Source organism: Crassostrea angulata, unplaced genomic scaffold, assembly GCF_025612915.1.
Source record: "Crassostrea angulata isolate pt1a10 unplaced genomic scaffold, ASM2561291v2 HiC_scaffold_319, whole genome shotgun sequence".
NCBI lineage: Eukaryota > Metazoa > Mollusca > Bivalvia > Ostreida > Ostreidae > Magallana > Magallana angulata.
In genome coordinates this window covers 36,354-58,194 of record NW_026441872.1, presented here as the reverse complement: position 1 = coordinate 58,194, position 21,841 = coordinate 36,354, and the positions used below count along the sequence as shown (strand labels likewise).

The 21,841-nt window shown below is 33.7% G+C and overlaps 1 pseudogene; it reads right to left on the bottom strand.

The window, feature by feature from the left end:
- Positions 1-711: 711 nt before the first annotated feature.
- LOC128170102 (ADAM 17-like protease) lies at positions 712-21,630 on the bottom strand (annotated as a pseudogene).
- Between the last annotated feature and the right edge of the window lie 211 nt (positions 21,631-21,841).

The following is a 21,841-nucleotide window of genomic DNA, read 5'->3' as shown; positions in this document are numbered from 1 at the left end:
ACATTCCACATTCTAATATAACATTTTCATTACAAACAATTTTAACACATGGAAGACATTAAATTTTACTCTGCCACAAAACAATGAATTAGTAATAAGTCAAGTTATAATCGAACTTTAGCATTGAAATGACAATATCCTAATCACTGTCTGTATCTAGAATAGTTGTAACCTATGATTTTGTGACCTCATAATCAAGCAAATCATCTTTGATTTAGGAGGCATCACTCTACCATTTTTAAATTTAGCACAACAAACGGTTCTTATGATATTCATCGAACACTCCCTTTATTATTCGATTTCTGGAATAGTTTGACCTAAGACCCCAAAATCAATATGGGTCATTTAACACAAACAATGTTTGGAGTCCGTCAAATGAGAGATTTTAAACGTTTTGAATGGACAATACTTTGTTTACAGTCTGACCCCCCAACTGACCAGTCTACATGCCCAGACCTAGTTTATTCCCTATGCAACAATAATGAGTAATGATTGGTTGCCAAGCATTGCTTAGATTGTTTATAAAAAAAGAGACTTAAAAATGAGATGTTTAATAGAGCACAGATACAATTACTAACATGAGTTTTTTTTATCACATCACTTTTTTTCTATTATGTTTTTAAAAGAAAAAAAACTTTGTTGAGACCACTTTGCCCACTGAGGGTAAAAACTAGTTTTCAGAGTAAAATGTAGTTCAAGTCATATCATTTAAAACTAAGCATCATAAAACAACTACCAAGCCAACAATAAGTTTGATGTCTAAAATGTATTTCTTAAGTTATATATATTTAAAAACTTACGTTATAACAAACTATATACACATCAAATCAAAATCAACAGTTGATAATTGCAGCATGCATTATACAGATACATGTAAAAGTCAACATACATTACACATCTCTCTCTCTCTCTCTCTCTCTCTCTCTCTCTCTCTCTCTCTCTCTCTCTCTCTCTCTCTAACACACACACACACACACACACACACACACACACACACACACACACACACACACACACACACACACACACACACACACACACACACAGTAAAACAACCTTAATTCAGTTGGTAGGAGGATGTTTATCACAATAATTGATAGTTATGATCTTGAGTCACTGTTCAAGTACTGAAATATAAAGGTTTTGGACGTCGACTGACGTGAAGTACATTGTCATCGTCAGCAATCAAAGCTTTCATCCTTCCATCCTGCAATTTTAAAAAAAATGTAGTCTATAAATGATAAACTTTAACATTGTTTAAAAATCATTAATATGTTGAACATTTATCACATATCAAACTATCTTTATAAAAATCTTATCTTACAATTAATTTTATTTTTTTAAGCAATAAATGATATACTTAAATATTGATTAGAAATTACAAACATTTTTTTTCATTTCTCACTAATTGGAAATATTTTCTCTATTTCTAAATTGATGTAAAGTTTAATTAGAAATATAAATATGATTAAAAAACACATATACATATACCTTATCGTCTATTACTTCTGAACTCATGTCATTTTTCTCATCCTGTCAAAATTTCAATGCTGTATCTGCCGTATATTTATTAGTAATTCGTGTAAATAATTTCAGGAATGAATGAGTTTTTTTACTCATCGAATTAGATGTAAGTACATTTTATGCAAATTACACCTTCAGCTTTTTAAAGCTGTGAAATTCTGAAAATACAAAATTATATAAAGTAAATAATTCAATTTTTCAAACAATATTTCATTTTGGGTCTTAAAAATTTGATAGTTAGGTTACAAGAAATATAAGCCTCCTTCACCTCATTGCATGCAAAAAAATATCTCCCACCGCAGCCATCATGGAAAAATGTCTGGATATGCACAGATATTTGGACATATATGACTTTAATACACCCTTAATATAAATGTATATATATATATATATATATATATATATATATTTATATATATATATTTGAGGTTTTATGAGGATTATATAGACAATTCCTAATAATACAGTCAGTTCTTGATCAAATGAAAACTTACCAATTTATTAATGATTGCAATACCCACGATCCACAATGGGGTCGCCAATATTAGCACTGTCCACACAATGTTGTTCTTCATAAACTCAGCTGAAAAAGGCCTGTCTTAATTAATGAACCATCTCAAAAAAAATATTTCCTTAAACTTTTTGGACGAATCGGTTCTATCCAAATACTACTTGTGGTAAAACAATGTTATAAAATTTAGATAAATTGATCAAAATGCTTAAAAAGTTTTCGCTGCTCATTAAATATATACAAAAACTAGAGACGAGCTCGTTGCAAGCAACGATTAGGTTTTCCGTCGTAGCTGCGTCATACTTGTGACGTATTACAACAAATTGATAGCTGACCATCGTACAATATTAGATGTGTAAACACTGAGAAACAAAGTATTATATTTCTGTGACCGCGTAGATTTTACGGTGATAGAGAATTCGTCTAGATCTGCATCGGTCGTGTGCAGTACGAACCGGGTGAGGGAATGTTGGCGTAAAGTGTAAAAGGTAAAAGGTTGGGGCGCGCTGTGGGCCGTAAGCTAAAACGAAGGGTAGGTTTGCCGTATTCCCGAAGGTCCAGCAGTATACAGTTCCAGAGAAACAAACAGGCAATTGATGCAGGATTCCATATTATTGGACGAGACTCAACGATGGCAATATTATAACAATTTAACAGACAGACATGTTACAAACAAGTCGGATATGGCCAGAAGTGGCCTCCGGACTCAAGACTCTGGGAGAGTCGGACGTGGCCGGGGTGGCCGCCGTATTCCAGACTGCGCATTGACAATGGTACAGAACTATTTATAAGAATCTTAACAATGAGTATAAATTGCAATTAACAGGTAATGATATAAGTAAGCTGAGTGAAAGGTTCACAGATATAAAATAATTAAATAAACTCAATGAGTCTTTGATGTCCAAGAAATGAAAATCTGATAATTGCACAATGTTGTTTTAAGAGATTAACAGTCCTTGAGACATGACACTCTGTCTCTTTGAAATGACATATAAAGTCTGAAAAGTGTCAATCACTAAATAAAAAAAGTAACTATGTAAGAAATAAACTGTGAGAAAAAATTACAAAACAGATGTTGAATTTTACAAGTAAAGTAAAAAAAAATTATAATTGAACAGTGCATTTTGCACGATGATACTACTCGTTTATTAGCAAATACAGATCTTAACACGGTGTCTCTAGTTTAATTCGCCGCATTTTATTCACAGAGTGGGACTGTGGTTATGCCCTGTACGATGGTAAAAAGACCACTGGCAAACGTTTTACACGCGTTTTTTATCGAACGCAAGCGCCAATGAATCTATTAGTATATATGCGGAGATCCTGGAAATTTTACAAGGGGTTTTGAAGAATAATTTTGTATTTCGAGGAGGGGGAACATGCGCGGATCAGAAAATTTTTCCGGGGTGGGGGTTGAAAAGTCAGAAGGTTATTTGAGTTTGCCAAGGGATGTCCGAGGCATATTTGGTAAGTTTATAATGTACACGTAATTGAAAGAAATTTCGCTGGGGGGGGGGGGGGTCTGGAACCCTTCCCCTTCTAAATCCGCGCACGGAGAAGACCGATGCGGTAATTTTACTGTAATTTTAACCATTTTTATTTAATTATTCATGTTCATAATTATCAGAAAACCAATATTACCTTTCAAAGCAGTTAAAACTTAAAACTTAAGATACGAACCATTTAGTCTCGGTGAGTATTGCGTCCGCGTACGAAAATAATGGCAATTTACAAGAAATTCGGATGGACGATCTGTGTCCTAGGTCGTCCACCCGATTCTTTTTCTGACTAAAAGCTACAGACCTGCAGTTAGAGATTTTCAAACTCTTATTGATTATGTCAATTTGTGTGTCTCAAAGAATCATTTTTTAAATCAATAAAGTTTTACCTTAAAAAAAAGAAAGAAATCGGGCACAATTTTCAATGTTAGCATTTTACAATTTTATGGTCTAATAAAATTTCAAGAAACAACTCTTCATTGCTTTATCCGAAATATTGCATGAAAAAAATTTACATCGCATTTTTTAAATTACAAAAGGATATTCAAAATGAACTTGGATTAACCGCTAACAAACAGGCATAAAGAGAGACTGAGAACCAATTTCTTCTCTTTTCTTTTTTTTTTTACATCAAAAGAAATTCAATAATAAATCAAAATATATATTTTTTCTTTGTATGCGTTAATCATGTAGATCAGCAAGGGCTTCTTTTTCGTACAAGCACCTACTTAACAGATTGTTACACGGGTCTACAACGATGACAAATATCGAAAAGGCAATATTGTGGGTGAAGGATGAATGTGTAGTTTGTTTTTTAAGTTTATTTTTGATACATGTAATTATATTTATCTGGATCGGTTTTGTTTGTTAGTTTGTTTTGATTATTAAAGAGGGGAATAAAGAAATGAGTAATTTCCAAGCACGTAGCATCGTTTTTGAAAGTGGGGGGGGGGAACTCATCCAACAAATCTTGACAAGCAAAAAAAGAAAACAAAATTGAATTTTCCAAAATTTTCAAAATTTCACTCATAATTTCATGATTTTCATACCATTTTTTTTACATGCTACCAAAGTGGGGGGGGGGGGGGGGGCAACTCCATGATAATTCAATTTTTTATGTAAATTTTATAAAAATAGTTGCTTCGAGAAAAAGTGGGGAGATGACATCTTTATGTCATATAACATGTGAAACTGATTTCATTCCACCCACAAGCTTGAAATAATGAAATAATTTTAATGAAAACAATATAAATAGACGTCATAAATCCCATATCAAACGCCATATAACCACTTGATTCTGCGCGTCTTTTTAATGAATTGATAAACAGCGGCAAATTCTAAAATGTATTTTTAAAAATAATGTTAGCTGCAAGTCTGTAGACCTTGTATGAAAAATTTCGGATTTTTCCGGGATACAGACAGAGCGGTACATATATGCAGCTAAGGTAACTAAGAATGATCCCAATAAAATACTTTGTTGAGTAATGCAAGCTTTTAAGAAAGCAATACTTATATTTGTTTAAAATATAACACCCAAATACTTCGTCTTACATTCGCTATTTGTAGAACAAGCAGAACCGGTATCAGTCTGACCGGCCTCACCATATACATTGTTGGCATTTTATTGCCTAGCATTGCAATGCTCTGCATGTACACAATTTCTTTTAAAATTTAAAGTGTTCATCTATATGGCTACACATAACGTACACACGTGATTCAAAATAACCCAGACGGAAAACGGTAAAGAATTCAGTCATTGAGTCTACGTTTTATAGAACTTGTAAGAAAACACAATGCGGGTCTGAATGTTTGTTGATATGTCAATCTATCAATATACAGTTTGTTAATTATTTTCGATTGCTAAGGCTAAAGCGTATTTGATGAACATTGAACAACATTTTTTCCATGCCACTTTTTTCCATGGAAGATAGCGAATACAAGTATAAAGCATTTATAAAATTTATTTAATTACCTCTTTAGAATTGTGTATGGAATAAATAATTTATAAGTTGCTGCTAAAGGTTGTTTGGTATTTTCGTTTGTAGATGCTTTGCAAGTAAAAAACCTGAAACACGGGGCAAGTCATAAATAATATCCCTAATAACCGTAACTTAAAACTAGCGGCTTTGGATTCAAATATTATCGTATACAGGCACGTAGCATCGTTTTTGAAAGTGGGGGGGGGGGGGCAGACTCATCCAAAAAATCTTACAAGCAAAAAAAAAAAAAGAAAAAAAAAAGAAGGAAATTTCAACTTTTCCAAAATCTTCAAAATCCTAATCCGTGGGGGGGGGGGGGGGGGACGTAGTATATAACTTCATTTCACTCCTCATTTCCTATTTTCATATCAATTTCAACTCCATGATATTTCAATTTTTCATATGTAAATATTAAAAAAATTGTTCCTGCGAGAAAAAGTGGGGGGGGGGGGGGCAGCCCCCCCCCTGGCCCCCCCTGATGCTACGTGCCTGGTATACGAATATTAAGTTCACTTTTTAAAATCATCTCCACGATGATAATTATATTATATCCATCGCAAATCAGTATCGGGAGCAATCCCGCGTTCGTTTAAATTGTCATGTCAGTAATACACATTGTGTTTTATATGACGGCCGTGTATACATGTACGTATTGTAGAAAAGTTGAGTTTAATTACCATGCATTGGAACCATTTTATTAACACATCTCCCAGTACTGAAACAATTCAAAATGTCTCTGTTACAGTAACACAGTGGGGCGTTAATCGTGTACGTCCAGCTCTTCAAGCACATGCACTGTCGTCTAGGCGACGGCCTGAATACAGCTAGTGACTCTCCTATCGATCGGTTACCTGAGTCTCGTAATGCATCTAAATATAGACAGGGGCACAGTTATGAAACAAACAACAAAAATAAGGTCAAAGAGGGTTATCTATATGAAATGAAAATGTACATATGTATAAAAACATTTGGGAATTTTATGTGGAATTATTTTTGCGCGCTACATGTATCAGTTAGTGCATTACAAGAAGCCCTTTCATAACCTCATAAACGTGCGCACCCCCACAAAAATGGACCGAACTGACAACAATTGTTTCTGCAAATACTGACTATAAATTACGAAAACATTAAATTGAATACTATAGAAGGATTCGAAATTAATTTCGTAACAACTTTGCTTCAATAATGCATTAGAAATATTTATTCCTTTTTAAGTTATTGACAAGAAACTTTGGACGCCTCTAACTCCCTAAATATAAGGGCCAGCCCCTTTTCGGTATACCGAATGAAAGGTCTGGGTAAGACCAAGAACTTTTAAAATACATGTTATAACAAATTTTTATCTGGTATAAAACTAACACGGAAAATACGCGAATTTTTTTGATTTTTTTTCTTACCTTTGTTTCAACATCTATACCACCCCTTTTATTTGCATTTAAATAATAAATAAAATATGTCTCGCACAAATTCAATGTATTAGCTTCAAAACCAGCCCATCTTTGAGACTCTGTCAGTCATCGTTAAAGCTAAACCCCCTGGACAAAAGAAGTCATTAAATTTTACTAAAAGGGGAATAACTCAAAACCGGATAGGGATTTTCCTCAACTAAAATATGCAACGACAACATCACGCGGCATGTTATCAGTCCTGAAAATTTCAAAACAATCGGTGAACAAACGAGCGAGATATTAAGGATGAAAGTTGGCGTCTAGAAGAAAAAAAAATAAGAAGAAATTTGAAAAATTTTCAGAATAATAGTAAGGTTTTCCGCTGAGAGCGGAAAACCTTAACAAGGGAAGATTTCATAAGATATATCAAGAATTAAAACAAATCTAGTGAGTTATGGTGTTGATGCGTTTTGTATTAGCGTGAATCATCAACAGTTCTACAGTTAAGGCGGTAAAGCAATTGGTGCATTGTCCCCTTTTTCTTGAGACTTCCACATTTTTTCTTTGTTTTCCTTGCTCACGTTTTCACATTCAAGTTAATCCCAACCCCTTTTTAAAAATATTTCTTCTAATATAATATTCCACAGCAACACATATAAAAGAGAAACTATGAAATATAGAGACACTGAAATTACTTCTCTAAATAAAAACTGAATTTAGATGTAAATAGTACATTTAGCAAATAAAGCAAAAAAATGTTCATCATTGAAAAAAATTGCTTCAAAGAAAAACTTTGGATGTGATTTTTTTTTGCTGGAAAAAATAGATCAGATGCTACCGCCACCAAATTTTTAATCCCTCAACTCAGTCTTCAAAACAATTGTACATGTATTGAGGTGAAAACTCAGACTTGAGGTTGAATATTCACTTCAGGAAACTTGGTGACAGCAGGGCCAGGCAAAAATATGTATTGAGGTACGTCACTGAGCAAAATTACGTTTTTTTAAACAATTACAACTTATTTAATTTTTTGTTCATAAGAAAAACACAAAAACTAACATAAGAATTAAAACATCATTTACAATGCTTTGTTTTTTGAAACCATGTTCCTAAAGAGATATCAAGATATCAATGATTCGTCCAATAAAATGGAATTACAGAGCCAAATTAACATTACTTACCCACAAAGTCAATACTCAAAGACTGAATTATGGAATACAGCCTTTGCACCAGTTTGGACTCTGATTTTCTACATTTCCCCTAAATGAGTAAAACTTTGTGTAGTAATGAGAAAAAAGACATTCATCAATTATCAAAATATATCAAAATTAATGTTTAACTTCAATGCCCAAACTGATTGGAAAAGGGCACCCGGTATAGAAGGTTACCGGACCCATTTGATCCAAATGCAGGTGAATGTACAATAGCAACTAATGAATAAGTGAAAACAAAAACAACTATTAACTCATTTGACTCGTATGTATCGGGCAATAAGAATGTGTTGTGTTGGTATTTAGCTGGTATGCATCTAGCAAATCCACATTGTTTTCAAACATTATACATATTAACATAAACATATCTGTGTTTTCTACAAAAGTTAAATAATACAGATAAGTATGCTTTAAATCTATACATAAAACTTAAGACATAATTAATCCTTATCAAGTTTCAAGTTTACGGTAAACTAACTTTTAGTTGCGTGCAAGAAAATTTAGCGATGACTTTGCTATGTTACTGTCTAGATAATCTCGTTTTGTTCGCTAAAATTAGCCGTCACGAATTAGTTAAAACACATGTCAATCGGGAAATCGCCAAGAAAAGTTGGCTTACAGCAGTTTGATGCTTAGATTTTACACTATAAAATTTGAGTAGGTCAATGAAATCTACTTTTGAATCATATGGCACAACTTCCACCCAAGATTCATCAGCAATTAAGTTACATACATAATATATGGTACAGTCTAACAGTACTGGCACTGTACCAGTTATCGGCTATAATTTTACGTTTTCTTTTCGTGTTTCCTTATTTCTTGATATATTTGAATAAAACTTGACATATTTTAAATGGTGAACTCCTAATTTATCAATCTGTTAGATTATATCATCATTTAGAACCCAAACATATTGTTTTTGTGCTATTTAGCACGCTCCGAATTTGCCGAGTTTTTACGATCTACTGTACCAGCTATCGGCTTCGTGATAATAACACCGTAAAACTCCTTTACATGTTGATTTTATATTCTGCAAAGTCTAAATTGAATTATGTCCCTTGCGGGGTCAACCTATAGGTCGTAGTGGTAACTATACATAAACAAAACTCATAAAATTATCCGTTTATCATCATACGTTAATACATAAAAACGTATGCTGTTCAATACATAATTGAGCAATCAGGCGTTCAACTGCACTATGAATATCTCATAATTTAGTGAATTTCTTTTGTTTAGAAATTTTATATGTATTAATATTATATGTCAAATCAAAGAAGGGATATAATAACGTATCACAAAAAGGTCATATTCTATTTTTCAACTTATTACGTCAATTTCCCCATAGCTGAAAGTGCAAAGATGTAAATCAGCGGTAAACAATGATCGTTAATGCTCATGTTTAAAACATACCCGGTATTCAAGAAAGTTTTCAAGCAAACTTACTTTTCTTTATTCGAAACAGACGACTGAATTAAAAAATCTCGGATAGTCGCATGCTATAAACCCGAACCCTCAGTTTAGCTGATAACTGGTCTTAGCCGATAACTGGTACAGTACCAGTATACAAAACATTTATTGGATATGTTATACAATTATATTTACAATATACAGTGTTTTCATAATCGTGATTTGGACACAATTTGAGAAGGAATACATATTAGATTCTTAAAATATTCCACAGAGCTATTTAAAGTGCAGGTCACATAAACACACTACATCCGCCAAGTTTTGATGACACTGATCCAAAATCTGTAAGATGTTAAGCTATACAATTCCAACATGAGGCCAATGACTTATATTTACTTTGGGTTAATTGTGACACACCTGTTATACAGTTTGATTTATTCTATCTTTTTATTTTATAAGTCGAACTTAGCTACTTGCACAAAGTTAAAGTAAAGTACAAGTATGTACTACAACACATTCTGACTTATTGAATCTGGTGAACCTACTTGTTTACAAAATCCATTGTAGCATGGTCTCCCATCCTCCAGAATTTTCTCTGATAAAGGCTCACAAAGCTGTGCATTGAGTTTGTAGCAGCATGTTTTACATGCATCATCCCCTGTGTAGTAAAACAAATCAATATAAATCCAATCTAAACAAAAAAGTATTTTTTTAACAGTAATAATTTTTCTGGTTCTTTGATAAACCTTTAAGATGCCTTAATTATATTATAACCTGGAGCTGGCCTTGATTTAAGCACCAAGGAATAAGTCAATTGTATTCTTGATAGGTTGGGATTGAGATACAACAATGACATCATTTGACTACAAACGAGATTTGTAGTTTAAAAAGACATTATATGTTCATTTGCATTCATTAACCTCAAAAAATGTCTATAGACATATCAAAGATTTAAAGCTAATGACAAAAAATAACAACTTTTAAAAAAGAAGTTGTTTTTAATCATCATTATTATTATGTAAAAACAGCTACGTTCTCTTTAATATATATATATATATATATATTTATATATATATATATATATATATATATATATATATATATATATATATATATATATATATATATATATATATATATATATATATATAGTTCATGGCATTGCAAGCAATATGGAGTGAAATGGAAATCTTATGATATACATGTGCTTGAGGTATTTCCTGGGCAGGTGAAGAATCAGTTCAGAATATTAACAGATTTTGACATTCACTTGAATACTACAGCTTTTTAGGTAAAAGAAAGGTAGTTAAAAGGGTTCTTTGACATCATAACCATGCATTCATTAAGTTTTTCCACTCCTATTATGAAAGTAGAGAAGATTTTCTGAGATTAAATACATGTTCACTTCATATTCATAATGGCCCCGCCTAAGTGCCTGAACCCTATATCCAAAGACCGTGAATTTTACCATTTGAGTAGTGGGTTTTACGACATCATGACCATATGCATGAATTTAGTTCTTCACAAATTATTATGGGTGAAGAGAATTGTATTTTCTAAGATTAAACACATGTTCACTCTATGGCTATTATTGTCCCAGCCATGGGGTCTCAATCCCTGACCGAAGGACCATGAAGTTAACAACTTTGGTAGAATTCTTCATGAATCTCATAACCACGAATTTAGTTAGTCCCACAAGTTAGGGAGTAGAGAAGAAGATTTGGCCTTTTGTTTGCAAATTTGGCTCCTCTCGTGTGAACCCAGTGTAGGTAAGGCCATAAAATTTATGTTTTAATTTCTCTTGTATTAGAAAGGCTTCAAATTAAAAATGGTAACGATTTTCAAGAATTTAGAAATATATCATTCTTGTTATAGGTGACGAAATACCAATGGGAATAGGTTACCTGCGTCACTCTTGACCTTATAGTATATTAAATTTCAATTTTACTTTATTATGAACTGGTGAATATTTTATAATTATTAATTGGGTATAACTGAGCATTGACTTTCAGTCAGGTCAACATCAAATTTGTTAGACCAGGGTATTGGACGGAAGGACGGACGGATTGGTGGACAGACGGACAGACTGATCACTACAGGGCGCACGCAGAGCGGGACCCTTATAAAACAAATAATGTATATTCACCTGAACAGAGACATGGATCACTGCCCACATCTTTACATGTCCATTTCTACATTTCCCATATCTACAATGAGAACCACACCAATCAACACAGCTAACGGCCTTTGGTGTGTTTTCCTTTTTTAAATACAATTGTACTTATACTTGATAGAAATTAATTGAAACATTTTAAAAGGAACTATTTATTAATATTTAAATGTGTTTTCTAAAATAACGATAACAAGAAACAAATGTAGCAATCAATGATGTGTAAACTAAAGATAGCAATCAATGACATGTAAATTGATGGTAGCAATCACTGACATGTATAATGACGTTAGCAATCAATTGCAATGACATGTTATTGCAAAAATCCCACTTGATACTACCAGTATATGCTTCGGTTGATATAGCAATGCGTCGAATCACGACAGTCTATTTGATGTAACATTTAAACGAATCACAGGTTGCAGTTTAAATATAGAAGCGTTTTAATACGCCGATTTGGTACCCGACCACTTTTACGCGATAATGATATTTTATTTCCTAAGTGCCACTTTGACTTTAATATCAGGACTGCAAAATATTTAATAAATCATCCCGAGTTCTCCATGTTTTTCTTGTTTTTTATGGTGTTAACAAAAACACGCCGCTCTCCATCAATATATTAAACATGTTCCCAATTTAATTTTCAGCATTGTGTTTCCTTGATAAATTCAACCATTTTTAACATATCAATTGAATTTGAGGCAGTAGTTATTTTGTTTTATCTTATTCCACGAAATTCACAACAGAGACTGACAATTAATATTACAGAAATTGCGTTTTATATAACACAAATCGATCAATGGCACACTCACTTTTACAAATGTGTGTGCCCTAAATCCTGGACAATTTGTAATTTATGGCGCAATTTTAGTCTGATCTGTGATTAACCGTATTTTGTAACTTACTCTGTCTGTAGGAATGTAATTTACCTCAAATTTCATCAGAAAAAGTATATAATATTGATGTTGACGGATTGTCGCTTTAATTACCCACCTCGGATTGTTAAATGCACGTGCAGATTGGGTCGCTATTTTACACAGGTTTACATGCATACAAACCACACTTCTTTATTTTATGGAGGTAATGGCGATGTTTCAAAGATTTTCAGTACGGATTTATTGAAAGTGAATAAAAGAAGGGATATAGAGATAGTGTAACACGTCTAATGGATTTCACGGCATGTCAACCAGAATTGATCTACATTTTGAATCAAGTTTTTTTTGTGAGGCAAAAATTAGCACTATTGCCGCCAGATAACAGTTTGTTCAATTCATGCGATATTCCACATATGGTACATTGTGAATAGTAACGTAAAATATATTTGTTCACTAAACAGTTTCCGACGAATTTCTTCACAAAAACTGATAACTTCATTCGATGCGCGAAGAACAATCTGTGCGGTCTTTAACTATATGCGCCCTTCCCTGCTTTTAGAAAACTTTGGGGGGGGGGGGGGGGTAACACTAACATCGTTTGAACATGTATTTTTAAAGGGACTTGGACACGATTTGAGATCAAAAATTTTATTTTTATTTTTTATGTATAAAATGGTTTACTGGTGCTTTTTAAATGATTGACCAAAATATTAAATGTTAAAGTCAAGTTACAAGCAAGATACAGCGGTAAGAAATGATAGTTATGTAAACAAAGCTCGAGTCTTATAGTTGTTTACAAAAAATATAATCTAGAGAATTACCTTTTCTTAGCCAAAATGACATGTAAAAACAATTTAAACTAATTCAATATCTTTATAAATACTATTATTAACAAAAGAAAGTTAAATTTGATTGAAACTTACACCAATACAACACATTTGCAAAAAATGACAATATTCAAGTTTAGTTTACAAAACAAAGAATTATGAACTCTGTATCTTGCTTATAACTTGATATTTGAGTTTCAAATTGTGACATTGCATTTTAGACATCTATATTTATCAGTACAAACATTGAAAATGGAAAAATAAAATTTGAAAAATTTAAGTCAAATCGTGTCCAAGTCCCTTTAACTAAGAAGCACAACTTTATTTTAAATTTTCTTTCTCCTATGTTTTTTCTACGTGTTAGTCTTCATGAATTTGAAAAATGGGCGGCAATCAGATTCTTTGAAATATACACCAATTTGAAAGTGTCGTATTAATGCCAATTAGAAAAGCAATGCTATATCGGCAGTAGTGTATACTTACAAGCGAGATTTGCAATAAACGAACTAGCTTTCCAGGACATGTGTAATGAAGGTAGCGATCAATTGCAATGACGGATTAAACAAAGGTAGCAATCAATGACGTGTAAAAAATAAAGAAGCAATCCATGACATGAAAAACGAAGGTAGCAATCAATGTCATAAATAATGAAAGTAGCAAACAATGGCATGTTTAACGAAAATAACAACCATAACAAGTCAAATGAAGGTAGTATTCAACGATATGCAAAGGAAGGTAGCAATCAATGACATATAATGAAAGTAGCAAACGATGGCAAGTTAAACGAAAAAAACAATCACTGACAAATCAAACGACATGTAAATGAAGGTAGCAATCAATGACATGTGACAAGATCGTAGCAATCAACATGTTATTTGAAGGTCGCAATAAATGACATTAGATGAAAGTGAAATCAGAACATGTAAATGAAGGTGGCAACTAATGACAGGTAATTTGAAGGTAGCAATCAATGACATGTAAAATGAAGGTAAAGATGAAGGACTCAAAGCATGTTAAATGAAGGTGGGAATCAATGACATGTAAAATGAAAGTAGCAATCAATGACAATTGTAGTTTGAACGTAGCAATCAATGATGTGTAAGACTAAACTAGCAATCATTGGCACGTTAAATGAAGATAACAATCAATGACATGATGTAGATTAAAAGTATCAATAAATGACACGTCAAATGAAGGTAGCAATCAATGACTTGTTACAAAGGAAAGTGATAAATCATTGACCACATGTTAAACTAACAATCAATGACATGTAAAATGAAGGTAGCAATCAATGACATGTTAAAAAAAAAAAGAACGATAAATCATTGACCATATGTTCACCTAACAATCAATGACATGTAAAATGAAGGTAGCAATCAATGACATACTAAAAAAAGAACAATAAATCATTGACCACATGTTCACCTAACAATCAATGACATGTAAAATGAAGGTAACAATTAATGACATGTTAAAAAAGGTAGCAATCAATGCATGTAAGACTAAAGTAGCAATCCATGGTATGTAAAGATGAAGGTATGTATCAATGAAATGATGAAGAACGAAGGTAGTAATCAATGTAATTATGAAGAACGTAGGTAGCAATTAATGTAATGTACAATGAAAGTAGCAACCAATGCCACGTGAAAATGAAGGTAGCTATCAAAGGCATGATGTAGAACGAAGGTAGCAATCAATGTAATGATATAGAATGAAGGTAGCAATCAATGCAAAGTGCAATAAAAGTAGCAACCAATAACATGTTAAATAAAGGTAACAATGATGTCATGTAAAACAAATGAAGGCAACAATCAGCAACATGTATAACGAATAAAGGTAGCAATAAATGACATGTAAAACAAAGGTAGCAATCAATGGCATTGATAATGTTAGATAGCAATCAATGACATGATGTAAAATTGGAGTATATGTAAACTCACCCATTTAGACAGGAGGTATTGTCGACTTTAAAAGTGGCTTTTGGACAGGTAAGGCCTCCACTGATTAGGGTCAAGGATAAGGTAATGGATATTGAAACCAACAATGGCATGTAATGCAACAAGCACTTGTTACCAATGTTGCATTACAAAGGTAATTTTGTCTCAAACGCCTTCTTAAACCCTTTACATTAAAAGGAAATACATGTATGCCTCCTTTGTTGAAGTAAGTTCACTAAAAAAAACAAGAAAACGAGTGACCTGCGTTGCTAAGGATACTTGAAATGGGATTTCCCCTTGCAATCAAAGTTGTCCTTCAAACTGGTCTAAGCACCGATAACCACTCGGTGCAACAGTACAATTCACACAGCAGGCATAGTTCATGGGGCTGAAAAGTCAGAAGAACATATCGGTAAGTATAAATCTTATAAACATGCAATAATTCAATATTCAACAAAACAAAGTAAAATCTATTGAATGAATGATTTTCAAACATCACAGTTAAGTACCGATATAATGAATCTTACCTGAATTGAATTTGACCTCGAACTTTGACCCTGAACTCGCACTTTTCATTACAGCATTTGTCGCCTGTGTAGCCAGCATCACATTCTTCATTCTTGTCCAGACGGCCATTACCACATAAGCCCTGTCCTGAGTCTGATGCCTCTTTATATAATGTTATTCAAAATTAATAAAAAACAAATAGACCTTGAACTTTCTGTGGGATGTAGCTACCTAGTTTGCTCATCAAAACAAATAGTGTGTACTTTCTTTCTGATTTGTCATTAGAAGCTTACAAATATTCATAGACTGTCAAAATTGGAAAGTGGTTTTTTAGCTCACCTGAGCCAAAGGCTCAAGTGAGCTTTTCTGATCACAATTTGTCCGTTGTCTGTCGTCGTTGTCGTCGTCGTCGTTGTAAACTTTTCACATTTTCATCTTCTTCTCAAGAACCACTGGGCAGATTTCAACCAAATTTGGCACAAAGCACCACTAGGTGAAGGGGATTCAAGTTTGTTCAAATGAAGGGCCACGCCCTTTTTAAAGGGGAGATAATTGAGAATTATTGAAAATTTGTTGGTATTTTTCAAAAATCTTCTTCTCAAAAACTATTAGGCCGGTAAAGCTTAAACTTGTGTGGAGGCATCATCAGGTAGTGTAGATTCAAGTTTGTTCAAATCATGGTCCCCGGGGGTAGGGTGGGGCCACAATTGGGGGATCAAGTTTTACATAGGAATATATAGAGAAAATCTTTAAAAATCTTCTTCTCAAAAACTATTAGGCCAGAAAAGCTCAAATTAAAATTAAAGCATCCTCAGGAAGTGTAGATTCAAGTTTGTTCGAATCATGGTCCCCGGGGTAGGGTGGGGCCACAATTGGGGGATCAAGTTTTACATAGGAATATATAGAGAAAATCTTTTAAAAAATTTCTTTTAAAAACTATTCGGCCAGAAAAGCTCAAATTAAAATGGAAGAATCTTCAGGAAGAGTTGATTCAAGTTTGTTCAAATCATGGTCCTCGGGGGTAGGGTGGGGCCACAATTGGGGGATCAAGTTTTACATAGGAATATATAGAGAAAATCTTTAAAAATTTTCTTCTCAAAAACTATTAGGCCAGAAAAGCTCAAATTTGAGTGGAAGCATCATCAGGTAGTGTAGTTTGTTCAAATCATGGTCCCCGGGGGTAGGGTGGGGCCACAATTGGGGGATCAAGTTTTACATTGGAATATATAGAGAAAATCTTTAAAAATCTTCTTCTCAAAAACTATTAGGCCAGAAAAGCTCAAATTAAAATGGAAGCATCTTCATGTAATGTAGATTCAAGTTTGTTCAAATCATGGTCCCCGGGGGTAGGGTGGGGCCACAATTGGGGGATCAAGTTTTACATAGGAATATATAGATAAAAATCTTTAAAAATTTTCTTCTCAAAAACTATTTGGCCAGAAAAGCTCAACTTTGAGTGGAGGCATCATCAGGTAGTGTAGTTTGTTCAAATCATGGTCCCCGGGGGTAGGGTGGGGCCACAATTGGGGGATCAAGTTTTACATTGGAATATATAGAGAAAATCTTTAAAAATCTTCTTCTCAAAAACTATTAGGCCAGAAAAGCTCAAATTAAAATGGAAGCATCCTCAGGAAGTGTTGATTCAAGTTTGTTCAAATCATGGTCCCCTGGGGTAGGGTGGGGCCACAATTGGGGGATCAAGTTTTACATAGGAATATATAGAGAAAATCTTTTTAAAAATTTCTTTTAAAAACTATTAGGCCAGAAAAGCTCAAATTAAAATGGAAGCATCATCAGGAAGTGTTGATTCAAGTTTGTTCAAATCATGGTCCCCGGGGGTAGGGTCGGGCCACAATTGGGGGATCAAGATTTACATAGGAATATATAGAGAAAATCTTTAAAAATTTTCTTCTCAAAAACTGTTAGGCCAGAAAAGCTCAAATTAAAATGGAAGCATCCTCAGGAAGTGTTGATACAAATTTGTTCAAATCATGGTCCCCGGGGGTAGGGTGAGGCCACAATTGGGGGATCAAGTTTTACAATCCTTAAAAATATTCTTGGAAAGTTTTCGGTCCAAAACTCAGTACTTAGTGTGAAAGCACAGGTTATGAGATTAAAGGTAGATTTAAGTTTGATGAAACCATGATTCCCTAGAGAATAGTGGGGCCACGAAATGGGGAGGGGGGGGGGGGGGGTTAAAGGAATAGAGAAAAATCTTCTTACAGGTACAACAACAAAAGGGGCTTTACTAAAAAATAAGAGGTGGATAAAAATTGGCATATTTTCAATTTTTTTTTAGCAAGATCTACTGTACTCAGTTGTCAAGATATTTTGATACTGTAATGCTAATTTGATCAGAATTAAGCCAATTGTTGCTCAGGTGAGCGATGTGGCCCCTGGGCCTCTTGTTTATCAGAGGTCTGCTCTTTCTGAAATTGATGGCGTTTCAACAGAAATATACAGTCCTGAACACAGACAGATGTTGCTGCATTTAATGAATTGTTCCTGCTCAAACCTCAGACTATGAGCAACTTTTGGATGACAGACTATTTAAACACTTATATTAGAATGAGTAGCTTTAATTTCCTCTTTTTAACTCTATCCCTCAAAATCACTATGTGTCATTTATTCAATTGTAATGACCAATCAACCAAATAATGGCAGATAAGATGAAAAGTGCAAACCAATATGCAACACTTTTTTGGTCAAACAATGTATGTTAACAAAACATGCTGCTCAGCAAAGAATAAAACACATACATCTAACATAGTTAACCTTTAAAACAGTCATATCCTTTCATCATCAAAAATTTGTAAATGTACTGTCTACTACATGACGAAAAGAGCTAAAAAAAAAATACAGTATAATGTCACACACATTTTGCATAAACACCATGGCCTTGCTTCAGTTGGAGTACAATAAATTGAAAGACCTGACATGGGAAGAAAAGAAGACAGAGGAAATGTGGATGCATTAGAGATATGGAGTGTAGAAGTGTGCAATGTTCAACAAGTCTGGTCTACCTGATTATTTTTTTCATATCCAGAGACAGCGGAAGGATACATGATAAAGCGGCCACCGTCTGAAGTGGAGGGGCGCAGTTATCAGTGTCTGGGTCATGTTCACTCCCCCAATTATGACCTACAAATTGTACAAGCCATAAAATCTGTGTATAAGGCTACAATAAAATCTTTGTAACAGAATGATACTGTAAAGATATTACATTTGGCTGTGTATTTTATTTAGTTTTAGTGATAAAAAGAATTAACAGATATACTCACCAAATTCTGAAAATATAAAACAGAAGAAAAATTATTTTCATACAAAAGGTTTGATAACTGCAGATTCTAAGTAAAAAAAACATGTACAAAATTGACTGAAAACAGCTAGCTTTTACAAATTTATTCATTCAAAATTATTCATGAGTAAATTTTAGAATGGTATAGTTCAGTCCGTCTAATAGGACAGAAGACCCATTGGAAATAATGGGTTTAAAACTTCAAACAAATATAGTTACTTCAGAGTTTGTACTGTAAAAAAGGTAATACATTTCAATGACAATTTAGATTTATTTTGGGAAATTACTATTTAAACAAGAGTCCCATGGGCCACATCGCTCACCTGATGAACAATAGGTATGATAAAATCAGCTTAATGGAGTCATAATACAAACAATCTGGACAATGTACAATAATACAAGTTTCAGCTTTCCTCGCCGATTAGTTTCTGAGGAGAAGATTTTTAAAGATTTACTCTATATATTCCTACATAAAACTTCGACCCCCCCCCCCCCATTGTGGCCCCAACCTACCCCCGGGGATCATGATTTTCTCAACTTTGAATCTACACTTCTTGAAGATGCTTCCACACAAGTTTCAGTTTTCCTGGCTGATTAGTTTCTGAGAAGAAGATTTTTAAAGATTTACTCTATATATTCTTATGTAAAACTTCGACCCCCCCCCCCCCATTGTGGCCCCATCCCACCCCTGGGGGTCATGAATTTCACAATTTTGAATCTACACTACCTGAGGATGCTTTCACACATGTTTCAGCTTTCCTGGCTTTCTGGTTCTTGAGAAAAAGATTTTAAAAGATTTACTCTATATATTCCTATCTAAAACTTCGACCCCCCATTGTGGCCCCACCCTATCCCCGGGGATCATGATTTTCACAACTGTGAATCTACACTACCTGAGGATGCTTCCACAAAAGTTTCAGTTTTCCTGGCTGATTAGTTTCTGAGAAGAAGATTTTTAAAGATGTACTCTATATATTCCAATGTAAAACTTCGACCCCCCATTATGGCCCCACCCTACAACCAGGGGTCATGATTTTCACAACTTTGAATCTACACTACCTGAGAATGCTTCCACACAAATTTCAGCTTTCCTTGCTGATTAGTTTCTGAGAAGAAGATTTTTGAAAATTTCTAGACATTTTTCATTAATTTCTAATTATCTCCCCTTGAAAATGGGTGTGGCCCTTAATTTTCACAACTTTGAATTTCCTTTGCCTAAAGATGATTTGTGCCAAGTTTGCTTGAAATTGGCCCATTAGTTTTTGGAGAAGATGTTGAAAATTTGAAAAGTTTACGAACAGACGGACAGACGGACAGACGGACAGACTGACAAAATGTGATCAGAATAGCTCACTTGAGCTTTCAGCTCAGGTGAGCTAAAAGTGATCAAAAGGGATATCAAAGTTAATGCGTTTCTAATGCATTCATGGATTTAAACAAACGCTTGACAGACCGTGAGCTGTAGTGATAGTGTCTTGCTGGACGAGAGCTTGGCTTCCATCAGGATTACGGTAGGTACTGAGTCCAGTATCTGCTGCCATTTTTCTACCGTTCTTATATGCCACTGTAGAAAAAAACAGTATCACTGTTAATGATATGCACATGATCAAACTCAAACAACAGAACATTTTTGTCATTGTAATTCTGTGAATAAACTTCATGCATGATGTACACTTAAAAGTAATTATGGTTTTTATGAAATGAGGTGAAAAATGAGAATAATTAGTAGAAAGGATTGTATCCTTTACACAAAAAAACTCAAAAGTACTGAAGGTTCTGATTTGAAACTGCACAAAAAGAGGTGATTCTCAGTAATTTCAGTACTTTGATTGCTAGTTGATTTTGATATAGCCACACATCAGTGTCAAATTTTTTTTTCAAACAATATCTAAAAATTAATTGTATGGAAATATAATTCAAGAGGCCCATGGGCCACATCACTCACCTGAGCAACAAAAGGTATGATAAAATCAGCTTAACAAAGTCATAATTCAAACTATCTGGACAATGTAGTATGATACAAGTAGATCCTGTATAAATAAAATTCCATTTTTTTTTCATTTAAGTAAAACCATTCATTATAACATTTCATATTTTGTGAATTTTCATGTTAAATTTGAATCCCAAAGTGGCCCCACCCTACTCCTCAAGATTATGATTTGAATGAATTTAAATCTACATTATCTGAGGTTGCTTTCAGTAAAGTTACAGCTTTTCAAAGCAATGGTTATTAAAAGATATTTAAAAGTTTTTGTATTTTTATAACCCTATGTAAAATGTGTAACGATATTTTAAAAAAAAAATCTATTTTTATAATCCTATGTAAAGTTTTGCCCCTACACTGTCTACACTACATAAGGATGATTCCGTAAAAGTTTCAGCTTTCCTGGCTGATTATTTCTGAGAAGAATTTTTAAATTTTGACTCTATATATTTCAATGTAACCTTTGAACCCCCCCCCCCCATTTTGTGGTCCCACCTTACCTCTGGGAACCATGATTATAACAAACTTGAATCTGCACTACACGAAGATCCTTTCACACAAGTTTCAGCTTTTCTGTCCAAATGGTTTTTGACAAGAAAATTTTAAAAGATTTACACTATATATTCCTATGTAAAAGTACGACCTCCAAATGTGGCACCTTCCTTCCCTTGGGGGGTCATGATTTTCACAACTTTTGATCTACACTACATGAGGATGCTTCCAC